This window comes from Ictidomys tridecemlineatus, chromosome 13 (assembly GCF_052094955.1).
Source record: "Ictidomys tridecemlineatus isolate mIctTri1 chromosome 13, mIctTri1.hap1, whole genome shotgun sequence".
NCBI lineage: Eukaryota > Metazoa > Chordata > Mammalia > Rodentia > Sciuridae > Ictidomys > Ictidomys tridecemlineatus.
The window spans coordinates 78,163,444-78,184,758 of NC_135489.1; the positions used below are offsets into that span (position 1 = coordinate 78,163,444).

The following is a 21,315-nucleotide window of genomic DNA, read 5'->3' on the forward strand; positions in this document are numbered from 1 at the left end:
TTTGGAGCAAGATTTATCCTGGTTGTCACTGAAAGAGAAAGACAAACCTAGGAATGGCCACACAAAGAAGTGAACCTGCTCAACGGCAAATGGCTTATCTTAGTAAGAAACTTACTAATGGCTTATCTTAGTAAGAAACTTAACCTCATAGCTTTGTTCCCAAAGTTAATAGAAAGTAAGTATCATAATTTTAGTCCAACTAAAGACTAAAAAAAAAAAAATGGTTAAAATGCCTTAGGCATGAGGTTTCTGCTCAGAACAGTAATTTTCCCCAGCTCCTTCCAGACCTAAGCCAGGACTTGCATTGAAATGCAAATAAAAACTCAGTAGGAGACTGGTCTTAAACCCTAAAAAGGAAACTAAAAGTTCTCTTTACCTGAACTTATATTAGACTAAGCCAAAAAGTAAATTGTAGAATACTTTACTAATTAGTGGTTGTTCATTTTTTTTAGGACCCTTGCTTTTTCTTAGAGACTGTATTTTTTGAGCTCATGATTTTGACCTTATACACCTAGGTTAACGTTTTTCCAATCAGCCCTATTTTTATTTAACTATAGAGTTTTAAAACAGTGCAATGGAAATTTTACCTGCAAAAATCTACAAGGCCTTTACAATTGTGTTATGTGTGCACACTTGTGTTATATGTTCTATGTCTGTATCTCCATATGTCCATATATCATGTACATGATATGAAAATTGGCAGATATATAAGGAGCGCTCATAAAATTAAAAATTGGATCCAAATTCCTTTAATTCATGTGATTTAAAATGGATCAATTTAAATTGGGTAAACAGATAAAAATAAATATGTCTTTAAACTTAACTATTAAGTCTCTCTAGGTGATAAAAAAAGTTAATAAAATATAAATATCTATAACATGTCTAATATTCCTTGGTTTTAGAAATTTTCTTCAACAAGGAAAATGGCTAATACTGTTCAATTTACTTCTCTGATATTTTGGTAAAATAAGTAAAATAGATTTGACATGGGATTACTCATATTTATTAGTAATTTTGTTTGTTAGACATCTGATTAATTTACAAGGTTAAAATGCTAACGGTTAAATATACTATCAAGTACTCTTAACTCCTTCAATTCCATTGTGTAACATTATTGATGTTTTCATAAATTGGTAAATGAAAGAAAGGGTTTAAAGTTACTATGTCAACACTAATAAGGTTTTACTAAAAATGTAAAGTTCCAGTGGGCATAATTCTATATACTTAAACATATGTTTTCATAAAATGGTAAACAGATGTAATTCTATATACAAAGGTTAATTGAAGATTTTTTGTGTGAAGGCCCAAAAGTTTCAACTGTTTCTATTAAGAGTGATGTAAACAACATAAAGTATGTCTTTTTATTAAAATGAAATAATTTGTCTAATCTCAAAATTTTACAAGGATTGTTTTATATTGTGAACAAAAGGAGGATAACAGATTAAAAAAAAACTAGAAGTACGATATGAATTGGTTTGATATATGTAAAAAAATAGTCAAGGCTATTTGAGGTTTTTCTTTAAGGTCAAATGTTAATATACTGATATAAACCAAAGTTTAATCTGTGTGTTAAAAATGAGGATCTCTTAAAACATTTATTTACCTATAACATTATAATTATTAAATCTCATTTTTTGAGCAAGTAATCTTAAATTAAGGATTATATAATTATGGTTAAACAACTTTTATTTTAAAATATTATAATGGTATTTCCTAAGAGCTAAACTTAATTAATATACAAACATCAATGTAATTATGATGCTATTGCTATTTTTTATATTTAAATATGTTCATATCTTCCAGGTATACATGTTTTTAAAGCATAAACTTTAAAAGAACATTTTATCAAGCTGGTGTTCTCCAAACTAAAGTTGTATGGTAATTTGGGACTTGTAATGATGATAAACTTCATATTGGAGATTTATTTATACCATTTAATGTTCTATAACTGGACCTTTTATGAATAAGATCTAGAGTTTTATGTTACCTGTTACTGGGATGCAATTTAAATGTATTTTAAGTTGATGAGAACCTAAAGTATGTAAATGTTAATATTGAAGAACACAAACATTTTGTGTTCTTTTCCACAAAGGTTAAAAGTTCTCAGCCTTTTTGTAATTCATGTTTTAAATGTAATATCATAGTGTATTAGCTAATATTTATGTGACCTTAAACAACAATATATGTAAACTTTATGAAATGATATTTAAGAAACAGAAATCAGCTTCAAACTAGAACAGTTTTCTTAAGATTTATAAAGATTAATAAAGAGCCCTACCTTAACTGAGATGAGGCTCTGCCTCCCATCTTAATGTATGTCAGAATGACTGCACAGCAGGCCATATTTCAGTTCATTTAAAGTTGTATTGAAAAGATTGATTTTTGTTGCTAAGATTACTAGGATCTCAAGTAGTTATTATAATATAACTTGGTCACAATTGAGCTAAGTATTACACAAACTAAATATGTTTTTACTCTGGTTAATTTTATTTTAATTTTCCTTATAAACTGTCTAAATGTTGCTAGTTAATGTTTTATAGAGTTATTGCCTCAAGAACACACAACCTGGGTTAATTTAGGATAATAAGCCATCACTTAAAGGACTGATAGAATAGCACAGATCCCAATTGATATGAGGTTACAGACATTAAAGTTAAAGCTCAATATTCTTAATATATGAGATTGGTGAAACTGACTTGATAGATGTTTAAGATCAAGTCTTAAAAATTTAAGTTAAATTAAAAGGGACCAAGAACCAATATATGGCTCTTTCTCTCTGAGTCAGTGTAAACCCAGGGAACAGGAAACTTTTCTAAAGAGGTTTACAACTCCGGGGCACATAACCTCCCGATCAGGGAGTTAATGAGACCCCTGGAGAACAGAAAGCCAATCAATGCACTTGCCATGAAAAGGAGGGTTATTGTAGAAGGGAGACATCCTAGTGGTTCCCAGGGAAGCCACATGGTCAGCAAGACCTGAACCCCCTCCTAGAACAAATGGCACTTGCAGAACTAAGAAATTGCTCTCAAGTTCCCCCAAGAGTGACTCCCATGGAAACTCAGCTGACTCTTAATAATAGATAGAAACGAAAGTCAGTTTGACTTGCTTCATCTTAAATACCTAGCCAAACCAGTTAAAACCAAAACATAGCCAATCCTGGGCATTTAAAGACAAATAATAATAGTTAAATATAACTTAAGATATATAATTATGTTAGCCCCTAAAATAAGTAAGACTGGAGGCTACAAAGAGGGACTCTCAGGTAGAAAATGCTTGATAAATGTTAAAAGAAACTATTAAGGGAAACTGCCAAAGTCAGAAGTTCAGTTTTAGTTAATTTAAGGCCTACAGATATTCCTAACTTACACAGGTAGGCCTGATGTTTGCTAGTATGATTATCCAGCCCTAGTAACAGAAATAAAGGGATCTCTACTAGACAAGGAGGTCATACCAGCAAAACCTTACAAGATCAAATGACATTGAGTAGCTTAACTACATCTTATGGAAATGAACATCTGAAACATTAAAAGTTAAATGTTGTGTTTACATTCCTGATAACTCTAAAGATGTTAAAGCTCTACATTCCTATATAAAGGCCTTGTCCACTCTGGCCTTTTTATGGGGACAGCTTCTCAATCTTCACACCTCCTGGTGAAAAAAAATATTATCTTCTGCCATCCTCATGATACTATTTGACATGTTTCAGAGGTAGCAATATTTTTTCAGCACTCATGTTTTTGTTTCTCTTTCATAAAAGCACCCATCTGCACAGGAATTTACAACTTTTTCTTCTCCAACCAGACTTTAATCTGACCTGAACTCCCACATTGCTCCCTTTCTTCTCAGGAAAATAAAATATAAAAATATTAAAATTAAAAGTGAATGTTTGGATCATTTATCTTTTAAACAGCTTTTTCATTGCTGTGACTAAAATATCTGACAAGAACAGTTTTAGAGGAGAAACATTTATTTGAGTCCCACAGTTTCAGAGGTCTTAGTCCATAGGTGGGATGAATCTGTTGCTCTGGGCCCGAGGTGAGGCAAAACAACATGGCACATGTTTAATTTTTTTCCAGTGTGTGGTAAGAATATATACAATCTACTCTTAGCCATTTTCAATTGTATGATTTATATTCTTAATAATCATTGTTGGGCTGGGGATGTGGCTCAAGCCGTAGCGCGCTCCTCTGGCGTGCATGCGGCCCAGGTTCGATCCTCAGCACCACATACCAACAACGATGTTGTGTCCGCCAATAACTAAAAAATAAATATTAAAAAAAACTCTCTCTCTCTCTCTCTCTCTCTCTCTCTCTCTCTCTCTCTCTCTCTCCCTCTATCACTTTCTCTTTAAAAAAAATAATAATCATTGTCACCATAATGTGCAATAGACTTCTTGAACTAATTCCTGCTGTGTAAATGAAAATTTTCATCCTTTGACTAAAATCTCTTCAAACTTTCCAACCCTCAGCTTCTGATAATCACCATTTCACCCTGTTTCTATGGGTCTGACATTGTCAGATTCCACAGGTAAAGTGATATCATGTACTAGTAGTTGTCATTATGTACCAGATTTATTTAACCTAACAAAGTGTCCTCCAGCTCCTCCCTGAAGTCAAAAATGAGAGACTTTACTTTATTGATAGGTATATTCCATTGTATCCTATGCCATATTTTCTTTATCCATTCATTAGTTGATGGATGCAAGGTTGATTACATATATTGACTATTGAGAGTAATACTGAAATAAATATGAGAGTGCAGATGTCTTTGTGATGGGCTGCTTTCTTAACTCTTGGATATATATCCAGTAGTGTGACAACTGGAACAAATGATAATTCTATTTTTAATATTTTGAGGAACTTCCGTATCATTTTCCATAACAGCTGTGCTAATAATATCTCACCAGAAATGTGCAAGAATCCTCTTTTCTCTATTTTCTAACATTTGTTTATGTTTATTATGATTTATATGTGATGTGTTCCACAAAAGCTCATGCAAGAAAGTTTAGAAGTGAAATGGTTGTGTTATGAAAGGTTTAACTTAATCAATGTATTCATTTCCTAATAATCCCCTAATAGGGATAAACTGGGTAGTAACTATAGGTACGTAGGGTGTGGCTGCAGGAGGTGGGTCATTGGGGCATGCCTTTGGGGAATATGTTTTTTCTTTTGCAGAGGGGAGGGCTCTTTCTCTGCTTTCCGGTTCAATGTCCTAATCTGTTTTTCTCTGCCATATTCTTCTACCAGGATATTCTGCCTCACTTGTGGCTCAAAGCAATTGAGTCAGCCACCTATGGATTGAGAACTTTGAAAACATGAGCCTCAAAATAAATTTTTTTCTCCTCTAAAATTGTTCTTGTCAGGTCTTTGGTCAAAGCAGTGAAAAAGTTTACTAAATGTTAATTTATTATAGTAACTATTATAATAGGTATAGACGATATCTTATTATCATTTTAATTGGCATTTCCCTTATTGCTTAGTAGTACTGAGCATCTTTTATATTCACTGTACTTCTTGTCCCTTTTTATGTGCTCTTTTGAGAAATGTCTAGTCAGGTCTTTTTCCCATTTTCTAATCAGGCTGTTTTCTTAATATTGAGTTAAAGCACTTGCTTACCTTTCTGAATATTAACTCCTTATTTGGTGTACCATTTACAAATATAGACTCTCAATCTATCTATTGCATTTGTTCCTGTTGTTACCATTTCTGTGCAGAATTATTTTAGTTTTTGTTGCCTGTGCTTTTGGAGTCCTACCCAAAAATTTATTTTCTGGGCCAGTGTCATGGAGTTTTTCCATGTTGTATCCTATTTCTGATGGTTGTGGTGTCTTATGTTGAAATATTTAATGCATTTTGAGTTGATTCTTATATATGGCAGGAGATTAGAGTCTCATTTCATTTTTCTGCACATGGATATCAATTTGCAACAATTATTGAAGTTAATGTTCTTTCCCTATTATGTGTTTTTGGCATCTTTTTAAAAAATAAATTGATCATAAATGAGTGAATATATTTCTGAGATTTCTTTCTGTTCCATTGGTCAGTCTCTTTTATGTCAGTACTAAAACTATTTTTACTACTTTATCTTTTTGTAGTATATTTAGGGATCAGGAAGTTTAATGGCTTTATGAGCTGAATTTTGTATTGTCCAAAGTCATATATTGAAGTCCTTGAACCCAATATCTCAAAACATGCTATACGTGTAGAGTTTCAATGATGTTATTATGGAAAAATTCAGTTATTATGGTCATCTCTAATCCAATATGACTACTTTTCTTATAAGGAAAGGAGATTAGAATGCAAATATGTTCAAAGGGAAAACTACATGAAGATCCAGGGAGAAAATGGTTGCCTGAAGCCAAGAAGAGATTCTAAAGCTTCCTTCATTTAAAAGGAAACCAAACCAGCTTAGATCTTGATCTGTGAGGAAATCAATTTCTGTTGTTTAAGCAGCCTAGTCTATGGTATTTTGTATGGCAACCCTAGAAAACTAATAACATATCCAATCTCCACTACTGTTTGCCACATGAATGAGACATTATTTAAATCTGAAAAATGTAACAGGCTTTAAACTTCAAAGTAAATTACATTTAATTCCATGTTTTATCAAATGCTTGTGAAATTTTGAATCAAGCATATCTTGGATTAAATGGCCACAAAACTAGTCAATTGGCAAATATTTTTATTTGGATATTCCTTTGTTATGATAATAACTATTATTGCTTTGATTTTAAATATGACTTTACCATTTATTTTCTTTGAATCCATAGATAAGTTTTTCTCAATCTCTTTGGCTTAACATCCTCAGTGGTAAAATGCCAGATAATTATATCTGCCTTATACAGCTATTATGAGAACAATATTAATGACATAGACAGGCTGATAACTATAGGAAACAGCTGGAAGTTGCAGATAATATCCTCAGGAATAAATTTTCCAATGCTAATATTCTATCAAATAAAATTACAATTTCCTGATCAATAGATATTTGAATTAGTTTTTTTATATGATTATTGAGTTTAAGGTACTTTCAATATATAAAACAGATTATGTAGTTATGCATTTTAAATAAATTTATTTTATTGCATTTTACAATAAGATACTCAATATGGTAATAAACTTGTGATAATTTAATATACAACAGATGCTGGAATAGCATACCATCCCTGTGGATTAAATTCATTTAAGTTTGAGATACTAGTCAGTAAATATTATTATGTGAAGTTGAAATGGCAGAATTTAATTTAGATGAAGTTTGGAGTTAACCTGATTTGACTCACTCATTTTCTAAGATGGTCTCTGAACTACAAATCCTTTTAGCAGCTGAACACAAACATCAGATTTTATTGGTAGAATATTATGCTTAGTGCTAAAGCATACAAAGTATACTTTTTCTAGAGGCATGATTTTTATTTTTTATAAAGCTATTGTGTGTACTTTCAGTGATATAAAAATTAAAAGCAGCAACTAGGAAAGCACAAAGCCACAATAGCATTATTATTTTGCAAACTCTTCCCTGAGCTATAACTAATCTGGATAGTTTGGCTTACAAGAACCATTTTAGTGTATGCAATATCCTTCTCAAAATATTTAACTAGCTTGAATTCAAATGATAACATAAATGAAAAATAAATATGAAGAAGGGAAGATGTCTATCACCTGGATATGGCCTGATGTTTAAATCTGTTTTGTGCAAAGCAGAAATATCAAGTTATTTAAACCTATTATGACATTTTTAATTATGAGACAGAAATATATACTTCAAAAATCTTGTCTAAATTATTTTATTTTAAAAAGTATAATTACTTAAATAATATGCTATAAAATATATGTAACAATCTCACCATTACTATCAAGTTCTAAATAAACTTTTTAGAGAGAGAGAAAGAGAGAGAGAGAGAATTTTTGATATTTATTTTTTCAGTTTTTGGTGGACACAACATCTTTATTTTATTTTATGTGGTGCTGAGGATTGAACCCATCGCCCTGCACATGCCAGGTGAGCATATTACCGCTTGAGCCACATCCCCATCGCCTAAGTAAACTTTTAAGACAGGAAATTTTTTTATGTAAATAATCACTTTAATGCATAATAGTCACATATTGCATTTTTCCCTAGTGGTTCCCTATGTTAAAACATCCCATACCTTTTTCCTTGTGTTGGGGGGCAGACACTGGGGACTCAACCCAGGAGTGCTTTACTACTGAGTTACATCTCTGTCCCTTTCTATTTTTTATTTTGAGATTGGTCTTGCTGAGTTGGATCTCATTAAATTGCTGAGCCTAACCTCAAAATTATGACCCTTCTGCCTCAGCCTTCCCAGAAACTGTAATTCTACGCATGTGCCATTGCACCTGGCTTGCTTTATTCATTTTGAAAAGTATCAGTATTAAATACTTAAAAAGTGGCATAAAAATCCTTCTCGGTCAGTGGTTTTCATGTTAATGAGACCTCATGCTGATTCTTTAAATAGTGAACTATTATACAAAATAATTTAAATATTAAACTATAATTAAATCAATATATTTTGTTTATATAGACAGTGCTTCATTATTTCACTTGTTTAACACCACTCTTGTAATATCAACTAGATAACAGGAAAAATATGGGCCTCAGTAGGCATGCACATTATCCAAAATCACAAGTACAAAAAAGACATAAATAAAATGTAAAAGTTAACTTATTTTGGTAAAGAGCAAGGTCCATCCACAGAACCAAAGTGGCTACCTGTGACCACCTGCTCTTTGCAACCAACAGGAAAAAATTCAATCAAGCCACACATGGTAATAGTAACAGCAGTTTATAAGGGAAATGAAAAAGCTAAAAGGGACATTGTTAAGGGAAAACTGTAGAGAGTGGGTCCTCAGAGAGGAGAGGGATGGTGCAACACTCGCTCCTGTCCTTCAGCTTTACTGAGTGTCTCAGAGAAATACCCAGAGGTTCCTGCCAAAGTCCAGCTCTGGACTTTTGACTGAAAATGGGATTGCACCAGATTTTCTAATCTCCACTTCACATGCTATTACCTACAGGCATGCAAGCAAAACCCAGGGAGGTGAAATTTTACTACTATAATGACATGCAAAATTTCCAAAGGCAATTCTGTGTTATAGTGGCCTATGCTGACATGTTCCAATTACAACTTGTTCTTGTGGATTTTATGGTTGGTGGTCTTTACTTCTAATAATCCTGTCCTGAGTTCTGGAACTTTGGCCTGCATAAAGATCACAAGAGTCACCCCTTGGAGGGTAACTTGCTGTCTTTGTGTTAGCAAGGAGGTGCCTTTGGGCCTGCATTTTTCCTACAGAAAGAAGGTTGCTTGCTAAAGAATGTAACATATCCTTTTGGCATAAGCCAGAGCAGGGCCAGAGAGGCTCTAAGTAAATTACTTTTTAAAATAAAGCACTGTCTATAGATTTATCCCTTTAACCTCAGGTTTCCACTGCTCATGTCCACCCACTACCTATCAATTTTATCAAAAATTAATGCATCTTCATGTATTACTGTATTGGAGTCATACATTTAGTATCCGGATAGGACAAATGATTCTATTTCCTCAGAAAAGAAGCAGAGATGACATCATCATTACTTTATAACCAGTGGAAAGTTAACATGAGGATAAAAACTGCTGCTTTTCTTAGAATGTTATACACTGTAAAGAACTGAACACAAATGGATAAATAAAATTAATCTATAAAATTACCTAGAAACATTTAAAATTTGTGTAGGGTATATATTAATCTCCAGAAGTTTTGATTAATAATTAAAGAAACTTAGTTTTTCTCTGAAAATAATCAAGATAAAGTACAGATGATCTTTTTCAGAAATAGCTCTTAACTTTCTAAATATTTTAATGAATTTAAAGTAAAACAAATCAGCTCTAGAGAAAGTTATGGAGTTTTTTTTTTAAAAAAAATACTGTTTTACTTTTGTCTATTTAATGTAAGAGTCACAGAATATAAAATGCAACCTATCATTTTGTCAGTTGTTAAATACAAATCAGAAAACTTGAATCCCAAAGTATTAGATTACCAATAATCACTCTACCACATGTTTGTAGATATCTCAAGCACAACTATATTTGTGACTTAAAAATGATTTTTGTTTTTAAAATATATACCAATCACTAGGAACATATTTGATAATTTGACAACCTTTGTATAAAAGGAATATTATAACATCTTTTTTAAAAAGTTCACTTGACTTTTTTTTTAAGTGTACCCAAATTACTGCAGGTGATTGTTCATTGAATTTTCACTGTTGTGTAAGAACATCCCTTTGTATTCATTCTGCTATTGAAATAATTTGAATCATTTCTTTTGTGCTGAGACAGTTACTATGATCTATGAATATTTTTGCATATATCTCCTGATACACCTATGGAAGAATGTATCTCTATTACCATCCCCAGAGTGATACTGTTCAAGCATAAAGATAATCACACATAGATTTGTAATATAACTTTCAGTTGTTTCCCAAAGCAGCTCTACCAATTGCAATCCAACATCAGTGTAAGAGTTTTCTTTGATTTACATTCTCTGGAAATCTTGAGATTTTAATCTTTGCCATTCCAGTTTGTGTCAAAAAAGCTATGCCGCTATGACTTCGATTATCACTGTCATGACAACAAGTCAAGGGAAAAATAATTTCTGTTGTTTATTGACCATTCCTTTCTTCTCTTCTATAAAATGTTTATTATTCTGCTGGCTAAGTTTTCTATCAACTAATTTAATTTTAATAAATACATAGTTATTATTATGCATTGTTAGTTATTATTTAAATAATGATTCTCTGAGGGTTACACATTATGTATAAAAAATGTCTTCCATGCAGAATGTGGTATGTCTTCATTTCCTTCATTGTGTCTTTAGAAGTATAGTATTTTAACATAATGTAATAGAAGTATTATTTTTAATGGTTGATATGTTTATGGCTCATTTAAAAATATTTCTCATCTTGAATTAAAAATATTTTTAATATTAGTAAATTAGTAATGTTAGTAAAAATATTTCTATATTTTCTTCTAAAATTGTTCTGTTTTACATATACCTCCTTTTCTTTTTATGTGGGTCTTTCACCTTTGACCTAAGATTGAATCAGTCCATAGTTAACATATCAAAACATGTACTTAATTATGGCGACATCTGATTAAAATACAAGGAAAATTTCACAGGAACACAAATATAGTAGTCTACAGATTCACATCTATTGTCTATTAACAAATACCATGCTTTCTTTTAAAGTTCTTAGGCATAATTTGCAAAATCCACTGGTAAATTTGGGGCCAAAAAGAGTGTAAGTAACTACAAAACTCATAGTCTACTTTACAGATGCTGACCAAAATTAACATAAGCAGAAATGAATGTTTAGGGTTTAAATATAAGGCAGACTTAGACAGAAAACCACTTAGTAATTTGGTAATACTGTTCTACATGACTCTTGAATAAAATAAACAACATTACAGTTAAACAGATGATAGTTTTAGGAACATTTTATATAAAAGCTAATTTTAATAAACTTCTAGTTTGACTAACATGAATTTTTTCATTAAAGACTTCATTATTTCAGGTCAAATTATCAAATACAAGGCATCACAAAAAAGCAAGATGAAAACACAGTTTAAAATGACAAAACAAGTTTCAGAACCAAAAATGACAATATTTTATATAATTATAAGACAGAATATTTAATTATTAATATGCAAGGTGATTTAATAGATAAAAGTAGACAAACACAAGAATAGATGAGTAATGAATGTGGAGAGATGGAAAAGAAGCAACCAGAAATTTAAAGTATACACAGAGTATATATACCTCCTCACAAACATTTATTGTTGTTTGTCTTCATAATAGCTGCCATTCTGACTGGAGTGAGATGATATCTTAGAGTGGTTTTGATTTGTATTTCTCTGCTAGAGATGATGATCATTTTTTTTTGTATATTTATTGATTGATTGTATATCCTCTTCTGAGAATTGTTTGTTCAGGTCCTTATCCCATGTGTTGATTGGGTTATTTGTTTTTTTTTTCAGTGTTCAGGTTTTTGAGTTCTTTATATACCCTAGAGATTAGTGCTCTATTTGATGTTTGAGGGGTAAAAAATTGCTCCCAGGTTGTAGGCTCTCTGTTCACCTCACAGGTTGTTTCTTTTGCTGAGAAGAAATTTTTTAATTTGAATCCATCCATTTATTGATTCTTGGTTTTAATTCTTGCACTATAGGAGTCTTATTAAGGAAGTTGGGGCCTAATCCCACATGATGAAGATTAGGGCATAGGGCAGAGGGGTGGGAGGGAAAGGGAGCGGGCCAAGGATTACCAAAGATGGTGGAATGTGATAGACATCATTATACAAAGTACATGTATGAAGACTTTAATTGGGTGTCAACATACTTTATATAAAGAGATAAAAAAATGTGCTATATATGTGTATTAAGAATTGTAATGCAAAAAACAAAGAATAGCATTACCTTAAATTAGGTAGAGGGAAGTGAAAGGAAGCAAAGGCAGGAGATTTGGGGATAAGAAAGACAGTGGAATAAAACAGACATTATTACTTTATGTATGTATTCGGCTGTATGAGCAATATGATTCTATAATATGTGTACTCAGAAAAATGAGAAATTATATCCCATCTATATATGGTATATCAAAGTATATAAGTGTATTCTACTGTAATGTGTAACTAATTAAAACAAATTAAAAATTAAAAAAGAGAAATAAGTGCATATAGCAAGGTCACAGTATACAAGGTCAATACTTTAAAGTCCATTTTGGCCTTATAAAATATGTTTATAAGTATGTCCTCTGCTTGAACTGTTTGGAAGGATGGTGATAGAAGGGGAGGTGAACACTGGGAAATGTAGTCAAGAAGGTACCAAGAGGAAATGTACAGGATAAGCAAGTTTATAGATCTAGTGTACAATGTGAGGACTGGGGTGATGAAATTGTACTATGTATGGTTCTTATATTAAATGTGAATACTTCATTATTTTTGGTATGGAAACAAAAAGGCTTCTTGAACACTAGTTCTAGGATCCAAGCTCAAACTATTTAGGCCACAGAAACTTGCTTTGGGCTCACACTATTTTTTCCTGTACATGTTGAAAAGTCTCTTGGAGATGATTCTTACTGATATGTTTGCATTCAAATTAATAAACTTTACACTGGGGGTTGGAAATTCCTAAAGAATAGAGAAATTGTGTGTGTGTGTGTGTGTGTGTGTGTGTGTGTGTGTGTGTGTGTGTGTGTGTCAGAGAGAGAGAGAGAGAGAGAGAGAGAGAGAGAGAGAGAGAGAGACAGAGAGAGAGACAGAGAGAGAGAGAAAGAGATACTGAAAAACTCAGCAGTCCCAAATCTTAATAGATTTATTCTCTAAAATTTATTATAAAACTTTTCAGACAACATAGCTGAGAAAACATTGTAGTGAACCCTTGTTGACTTACCAACTAGATTCTGTCATTATATATTGTATTATACTTATTTTATAATCTGTGAATATTCTCTTTCTCTCCTATCTATCCATCCCTCTATCCATCTGTGAAACTTTTTTTAATGCATTTCAAAATAAATTAGAGCCATAGATACAGTTCTTCCTAAATCCTTCATAATGCCCATATTTAACAAAAGTTCAATATTCACTTACAGGCCCTTTATTTCAGTGATGATTTACATTCAATGAAAGGCATATGTTGAGAGCCACAGCTGAGTTCGAATGGCCCCTGGCATTTTGCCAGAAGTAATGGCACGTGTGTCCAAAAAATGTACATAAGCCCAAGGTACTTTGGGAGGATATTCTAAAAAGACAATGGAAAGGGCCTGACCCAGTGATTGTCTGAATAGGGGGTCTGTTTGTGTGTTTCCACAGGGAGAACAGCAGCCAATTTGGATTCCAGAGAGATTAACTAAAGCAATTTCTACAGACCAAAAAGAAGATGATTTGACTCAAATCCATAACAGCTGATATCCAGAACTCCAGTTTGGCTATCCTTACATCTGCAACAGTGGTTCTCCCACACCTGGAGGCTAATAAATAATGAGCACCATTAAAGCCTATTTCAAATGTAAAACAAAACAAAACAAACAAAACAAACAAACAAACAAACAAAACCATGGGGCTTGCTTGTGGGAATACCTTCAGAACCATAAGCAAGTGACAGGAAGAAGAATGGGATATCAAATGAAGACTCAAACCCAGGTGGTAACCAGCATGCTTTTTGCAATATTTATTTTATTATTGCCTTTTCCCACATCATGAACTTCTATTTTATTTTTTGACCTCATACAGACTAAGGAAAATGTTTTTCTGAACATTTTTTATTTTTTGACTGTGGAGTTTTTAAACATTGCAATGGAGATTTCACCTATAAAAAGCTACAAGGCCTTTACTATTGTCCTATGTGTTGTATGTTATGTGTGCACACTTGTGTTTTGTGTTGTATGTCTGTATATGCGTATATCCATATATCATATATGAGGAGCACTCATGAAAAAAATGGATCCAAATATTTTTTTTTATTATTCACGTGATTTAAATGGTTTAATTTAAGGTTGGGAACTTGATATATATGTTGTTGTCTGGAGTTTTAGCTTGAACCTGTGATATTTATAAGAAGATATAGGTGAAATATAAGAATGAAAACAAAAATCTAGGTAAGATTTGAAGTCCAGAAGGGCATTGGGCCCTTGATTGGGATACTTAGCTTTGAATTACATTCTGCGCAATGTCTCAGATAAATCCATATACAATGGCATAGGACATTGTACCTCAGATGATTGAATGTAGGAGAGAAGATCCAGGCAAAAAGGGATAGTTGGTAGGATTAGGAAGATAGTTGGTAGGTTTAGGAAGAAGAGTGAGTATAAAATTTGGACCAAAAGTTCTTTAGCAATAGGTTTTCTGTTAGAGAGTGAATGTAAATGTCAGCACATGTGAAGAGTCAGTCACAATGATGAACTGGGGAAAATATGTAGGAAAGCAGATATCAATAGAGACATTAGGAAATCAGACAAAGTATAAAGTGAGTGATAGGATTAGACATTTTCAACAGGGTTGAGGTTGAATATATAATCTTAGGAAGAAACAAATATGTAGTCACTAATAGGATTGACATTTGAGAGAATTAGGCAACCTGGAAATGGGTGTTTTTAGTAATCCATGCTCACTTTCCATTTAGGCTTTGGTACAATCATAAGTGTGACCTTTGCATTTTGTGTCCAGAATATTACTGTGATAAAATGTATATGTAGATCAGGTGACCATGAGTATTTCTTCCACCATTTCTGGGAGCAATATTTTGAAGACTTATAAATTAGTATTGGGGGTATAAATAGGTGTACCCTGTGTCTATGAATATAAAGATGATGCATGAATAGACCACACGGTGAATTAATAATATAACTGGTTCCAACTTTAAATAATGGAATGAATTGATATCTGAAAATATATAGGAAATCTTATATTGATACACAATCATTCATTTCAACCAGTTATACATCTAATGGTAATATTAGGGTTAAGGTTTATCATGAAGGGTGTGTGAGTTTTGCTTCAAAGATGATTATGGAAATCAAATATAATGTGTTTGGAAAGAAGTCTCATGAAAAGACCAGTCAAGAAACATAGAGGAATACATGTGTTCTGAAGCAGGAAGTGATTGAAAGTGAACCAAATGCCTATAAATTTGTGAACTTGTGGATGAAATATATATCCTATGATGTGCATAAACTGAAGACATAATAATGTACCAATGTTGAATAAAAATGAACATCAAAATACACATCATGTCCCATAGGAATTTACTTGCATTGATGTTAAACTGAGTCAGTTACTGTAGAAATATTAGGATTTCTATGCACCATTCACTGAAGTTAGTTTTCAGTACTAGAAAACAAATATGTATTTCACATGGAGGAATATTTCTGAGAGTAATCTTGTGAAAAGTTGATTATAAATCCACATACATGAACATGAATGAATTTAGGGAGTATATATACATATATATATATATATATATATATATATATATATATACACACACAAACACACACAGACTTTAAAAATTACCAATGTATATGCCAATCGAAATTCATCATGAAATATATATCATCCACAGATCCAAAAATATTTATTTTACTGAACATGGATTTATGTATCATGTTGTTCAACTAGGAAGCTCACCCATAGGTTGAATTTTCAGTTCCAACAGCGTATAGCAGGAGTGATCTCTTCTCACAATTTGTATCTGCCAAGTCAGCCACCTCACAAGAATGTACTTGGGATACCAGGTAGGATTGTATATGTGCATATAAAAATACAGGTGCTGAATATGCTACAGAGAAAGGGAGACAGGAATTCACATATTTGTTAACTTTCAAAACACATGGAGAACCATTTCAATTAAAAATTGACTAGATTTATAACACCTACCCTTTATAATGCAAAAGGCAAGTCCAACTATACACCATGCCTCCTCTGAACTGCTTGTATTTCTATTCTGTTTGGGTTCTTTTTCTCCATCATATTAGGATTCATAGTCAGAGTCTAGTAGGGTATGGGTTAGTGTCAGGGATTCAGTATTTCAAATGGAAAATAGGAAAATGAATCCAATATGTATGCAAATATGTGCTACACAAAAATCTTCCCACTGTCATTGAGAACAATGCCTTGACATTACCTTAGCCCCAAGTAAGACACAATTAGAGGAGAAGAGTTAGAAAATCTGTGAATACATATCTGGAATGGGTATTGCTCAGGAGTTCACAACCTTGGAGGTGGTAGAGGAGTTTCCAAATGTAAGGGACAGGGTAAACACTCCACAAACATGGAGCTCTGCTGGCCTAATGACTTCTTGAGAAACTGCCTCTGAGGTTGGGAACTTGAAATATGCTCTGTAATTTATTGGTTTGTGATTTTAAGAAAATTAATTAATTTCTGTAAACTCTGATTTCATCTTTTCATATAGGAAAATGAGATAATAATACCTTTCTCAAGATTGTAATGAGAGCTTGTTATAATATTATTCGTTAATGTTTTCAGTATAATAGATGCATATTGATTGCTAATTTCTCATCCCTTCTTGGAAACACTAAGGAAAGTTCACTTTTCTTCTTTATTTGAGATTTCCTACATTCTGTTGCCTTATAGATATTGTTCTAAGGAAAATATTAAGTTCAGTGATTGTGATATTATAAGTTCTCAGAAACCAATTTTTCCATTGCTAAAGAAAATTAAATTATAAATTACTATGAAAAACTTTCTTTAATCTTTGTTTTTCAAATTCAAAATATAATAATTTTAGAAGAGGGTAAATTTCATGTATATAGTATTAAAATTCTGTTCTTTGATGCAGATTCTACCACTAAAGGCAACAAGGGCTACTATTCTTAATTTTTTTGATTGTAGAAATAAATAGCTTTACTTAATTTATTTATTTTTAAATTTTATAGATTTATTTATTTTTATGTGATGCTGAAGATCGAACACAGTGCCACACTCATGCTAGGCAAACACTTTACTGCTGAGCTACAACCACAGTTCTTAAAACTTTTATTAACCAATTAGTATTTGACAATTTTCTGCATTCCATATACTTGGTTAAAGATCACAGATTCTAGAGACAAGCAGAAAAGAGTATCCCAATTCAGCTACTCATTGGATGGATTATATTGAACAATTTATGTAATATTGTGCCTTTGTTTCCTCATCTTTAAAACCTGATAATAAAATTCTTATATCAAAGGGTGGTTTTGTGATTATTAAATTAATTATTTCATGTTAATAACATATTTAGAACATGTAGGTATTATTTGTTGATACATATTTCCTATTATTAAATGCTATCATAAATTGTTAAATATTCACAATATTCCTTTGAAACAAGTACTCCTACTACCATTTTTTATGGTGAAGTATTTGAAGTTCAGGAACTTTAGTAGATTTTATAAATGCAGAAAATTAGCAAAGAAGACTTCAGAGCCTGGTTTCTTAATCACCTAAATTACTCCATATTTATTATAACAAAACCTGATCTATGCTCTTATCTATTATATATCTATTATATATTATATATTCCTGAACATCCCTGTATATTCAACTATACAAAATTAAATTATATTTTAAATACACCTCAAACTCCTTATTAGCTAGGGTTATCTTTATCAATACTCTTAATTCAGGCTCATATGTCATGCTACAGTTTGGGTAAGTATACCTGAAGGTCTATGTGTTAAAGGTTATTTGCAATACTGTGCTGCTATTGAGAGATAGTGGAACTTTTAAGAAGTGGTGCTTAGTGGAAGAAAGTTAGGTCACTGTGCTTTATGTTGTGAAGGGGAACCCATCTGCTTCCTTTTTCTGCTTCTAGCCACTATGAGGTGAGCAGCTTCCTCAGCCATTCACTCCCCATCATGATATGCTATCTTGACCCAGGTTCCAAACCAATGATCCGATAAACCATAGGCTGAAACCTCCATATCTGTGTACCTTCTTTTTTTTTTTTTTTTGATTTATCACAAGCATATGCTAAAACAGTGGAAAGCTGATTGACACACCAGGTCAGTTATCTACCATTATGTATAAGAAGGAGAGTGGAGTAAAATTTGAATATGAAGCCTCATGGAAATGCTGGTTTCATAAGAATTAGCTTCAAGACACTCTTATCTTTTTAATCACCCAAAATTCAATTGTATTCCTAAATATAGAGAATAATATAATGGACTCGCCTGGGCAATTATCAACTTATAGCCAATATTATTTAACCATATTTTCCAGTCCTTTCAAATTATTTTTGAGGTACATTTCAAATAACATAGCATTTCATCCATAATAATTTCAGTACAAAATTGTGGCACTTTAACAAAACTTAACTGCAATTCCAATTCCATACATAAAACAATAAAAACTGCAGAATTATAAACAAATTTCAAGTCAGTATCCACATGTCCCTAATGGTCTTACATTATTTTAAAATATTTGTTTTATGCCACATATAGAAAAATCAAGTTTTGAGATTAGTTTCATTAAATCTACCTATATCTTCCTTTTCATTTCTTATGTAAGAAAGTAGAAATTTTTGTTTTGTAAAATGGCCTATATTCTGAATTTTTATCTTACTTTTTTTTACTGCAACTTGAGTATCACTTAATTAGTTTTATGAGCATTGCATAATTTGCAAACTTAGACATTCAATCTAGATGCTTGATTATATTGATTTTATTATATTTGATTTTTTCATAATAAACATCTTTTTAATAACATAATATTATAATGTTGAATTATAATTTATCTAATGCTGCTCAGAGTAATTTTGAATTGAACTAAAATTAAATTACTTTTATTTAGGAAAATATATTTACATATTTTTAGATTTCTATTTGGAGTAATTCAGGATTCTGCATTTTGGGTTGTTTTCATCACTATGATATTTAAGTAAAGAAATTTTCATATTCTATGTCAGCTGTGCGTCCCTCATGATCCATTTGTGGATTTTTCTGGGTATATCACATACATATTTTAGCAAGAACAGTATTAATCTCTCTTCTTTTTCAAAGTACCAGCGTTCTTTACTAAACTCACTACCCACTGCTTTCTGCAATCTCTGTTTATTTGAAGACAAGTAAATACTAAATGTTTAACTATGAAAGGAGATTAACACTCTTAAGGGATTTGGAGCATGGAGTGAATATATTTGGGTGCTTAGTTTTACCTCTCTACTCATTAGACAAGCAAACATATAAAAACTGGAAGAAAATTATATCTAGTTCCTTTTCCTATATTTTCCCTTGGGAATGAGAGTTTCACTGGAGCTTGCAACAGCACTGACATGCTCTTGAGTCCTGCTTAATGTATGGGAAGGCATATTTTCATGATTTCTCTGAGAAAGGGAGAAAGATGCATACTGCCATCTTTCTAACACCCAAATCACACACATGGAGTCACCTTATCTCAGGGAAATTTCCACCATGACAGAACAAAGGGGACTAAAAATTTAACGGAAAACTAGGGGCTAAAATATCCAGCAATTTAGAGCCTGATCTCAATGCCTTCAATTACAATTCAAAGTACACAGAAAGCAGTTCAGAATGCAAGATGTGGACTTAATGTATTCTATTCAACTCACTGCCAGAAATAAATTGTTGCAGTGTGTGTTAATCAAAGCATCCAGGGTGACTCAAGGATGCACTGGAGCAGAAGGCATCACAGTAGTTTGTTTAGGCATCAGAAAAACAACCCTAGCCATATTTTCAAGGCCAGGGAGTTGAATCACATTTTGTAAAAATCCAATGAAAACCTAAACTTTATTGTTGAGTATTTAAAATTATTTTAGGATTGAGACTTTTCTAACAATAAAGTTTTAAATAATATAACAAATAACTTGTTCCCAATAGGAATACATGTAGCAGAGGTGAATAAAAATATTCACGTTTTTCTCTTTGGTGGAGGCACAAATTACTGAGGTTCTGAAATAAACAGAGGTGTGGTTATTGAATAAGAACACACTTATACTAAACATAAACATATAAACAATTATAAAACATTTTATATTATATATTATAAATTATAAAAAATAAACAGTATTATTAATAAGTAATATAAAATAGGTAACATTAATGTTCTTATGCAAATATCTGAGATCATTTACATACACTAAAAAATATTTCTAAAAATACCATTAAAAATTGGAAAGCCATCTGAATGATATTTATACAGGATGGTCACCATTGACTATGGTAGGGTAAATTCCTTTGCCATTTTTGGTTATCACATTCAAACCTTTAATAGTAATTGAATCTAAAGTGATTTTCTGTTAATGAAATATGAGACCTTAGATAAATTATAATTTCCCTCGGAATATATGGAAACTTGGAGAATTATTTCTGAAAGGGTGGTGTTGACTTAGGTACAAAGTACCAAGCAACCCCCACGTGCAAAAGAAACATCAATCAGGCACCAAGGGAACTGCCTGTCAATCATCAGGGTCTCCTGGCCAATCCTGGATCTCAGCCACTTCCCCCAACCAACTTCAGTGGGATAAGGAACTCTAAAAACCCCTTTTCCTGTCCGGATCCCTTCCCTTCCTGTTGTAAGCCCCATAAAATTCCAGTCCAGTAGAGCCCCTATGCGGTTTCTCCTCAAACCCTCTTCCTTTCCGCTCTGATAGAGTTCCACCTGGGAGTGGAATCTCAATAAAGCCTCATTCAGCAGCCTCTTTAGATTTGCCTCCTTTTTGTTGCTGCTGTTGCCTGACATTAAAATTTCCATGATTAATTTTATATATTTGCCAATTTTACATTTAGGCCGAGATCTAAAGCATTCAATATT

At 32.2% G+C, this 21,315-nt stretch overlaps 1 long non-coding RNA gene across 1 annotated transcript; it reads left to right on the plus strand.

Moving 5' to 3' along the window:
- Window positions 1-15,772, plus strand: LOC144370185 (uncharacterized). The gene is made up of 2 exons (XR_013430095.1): window positions 1-175; window positions 13,861-15,772. It is a non-coding gene; the product is annotated as an uncharacterized LOC144370185 (long non-coding RNA).
- Window positions 15,773-21,315: the final 5,543 nt, after the last annotated feature.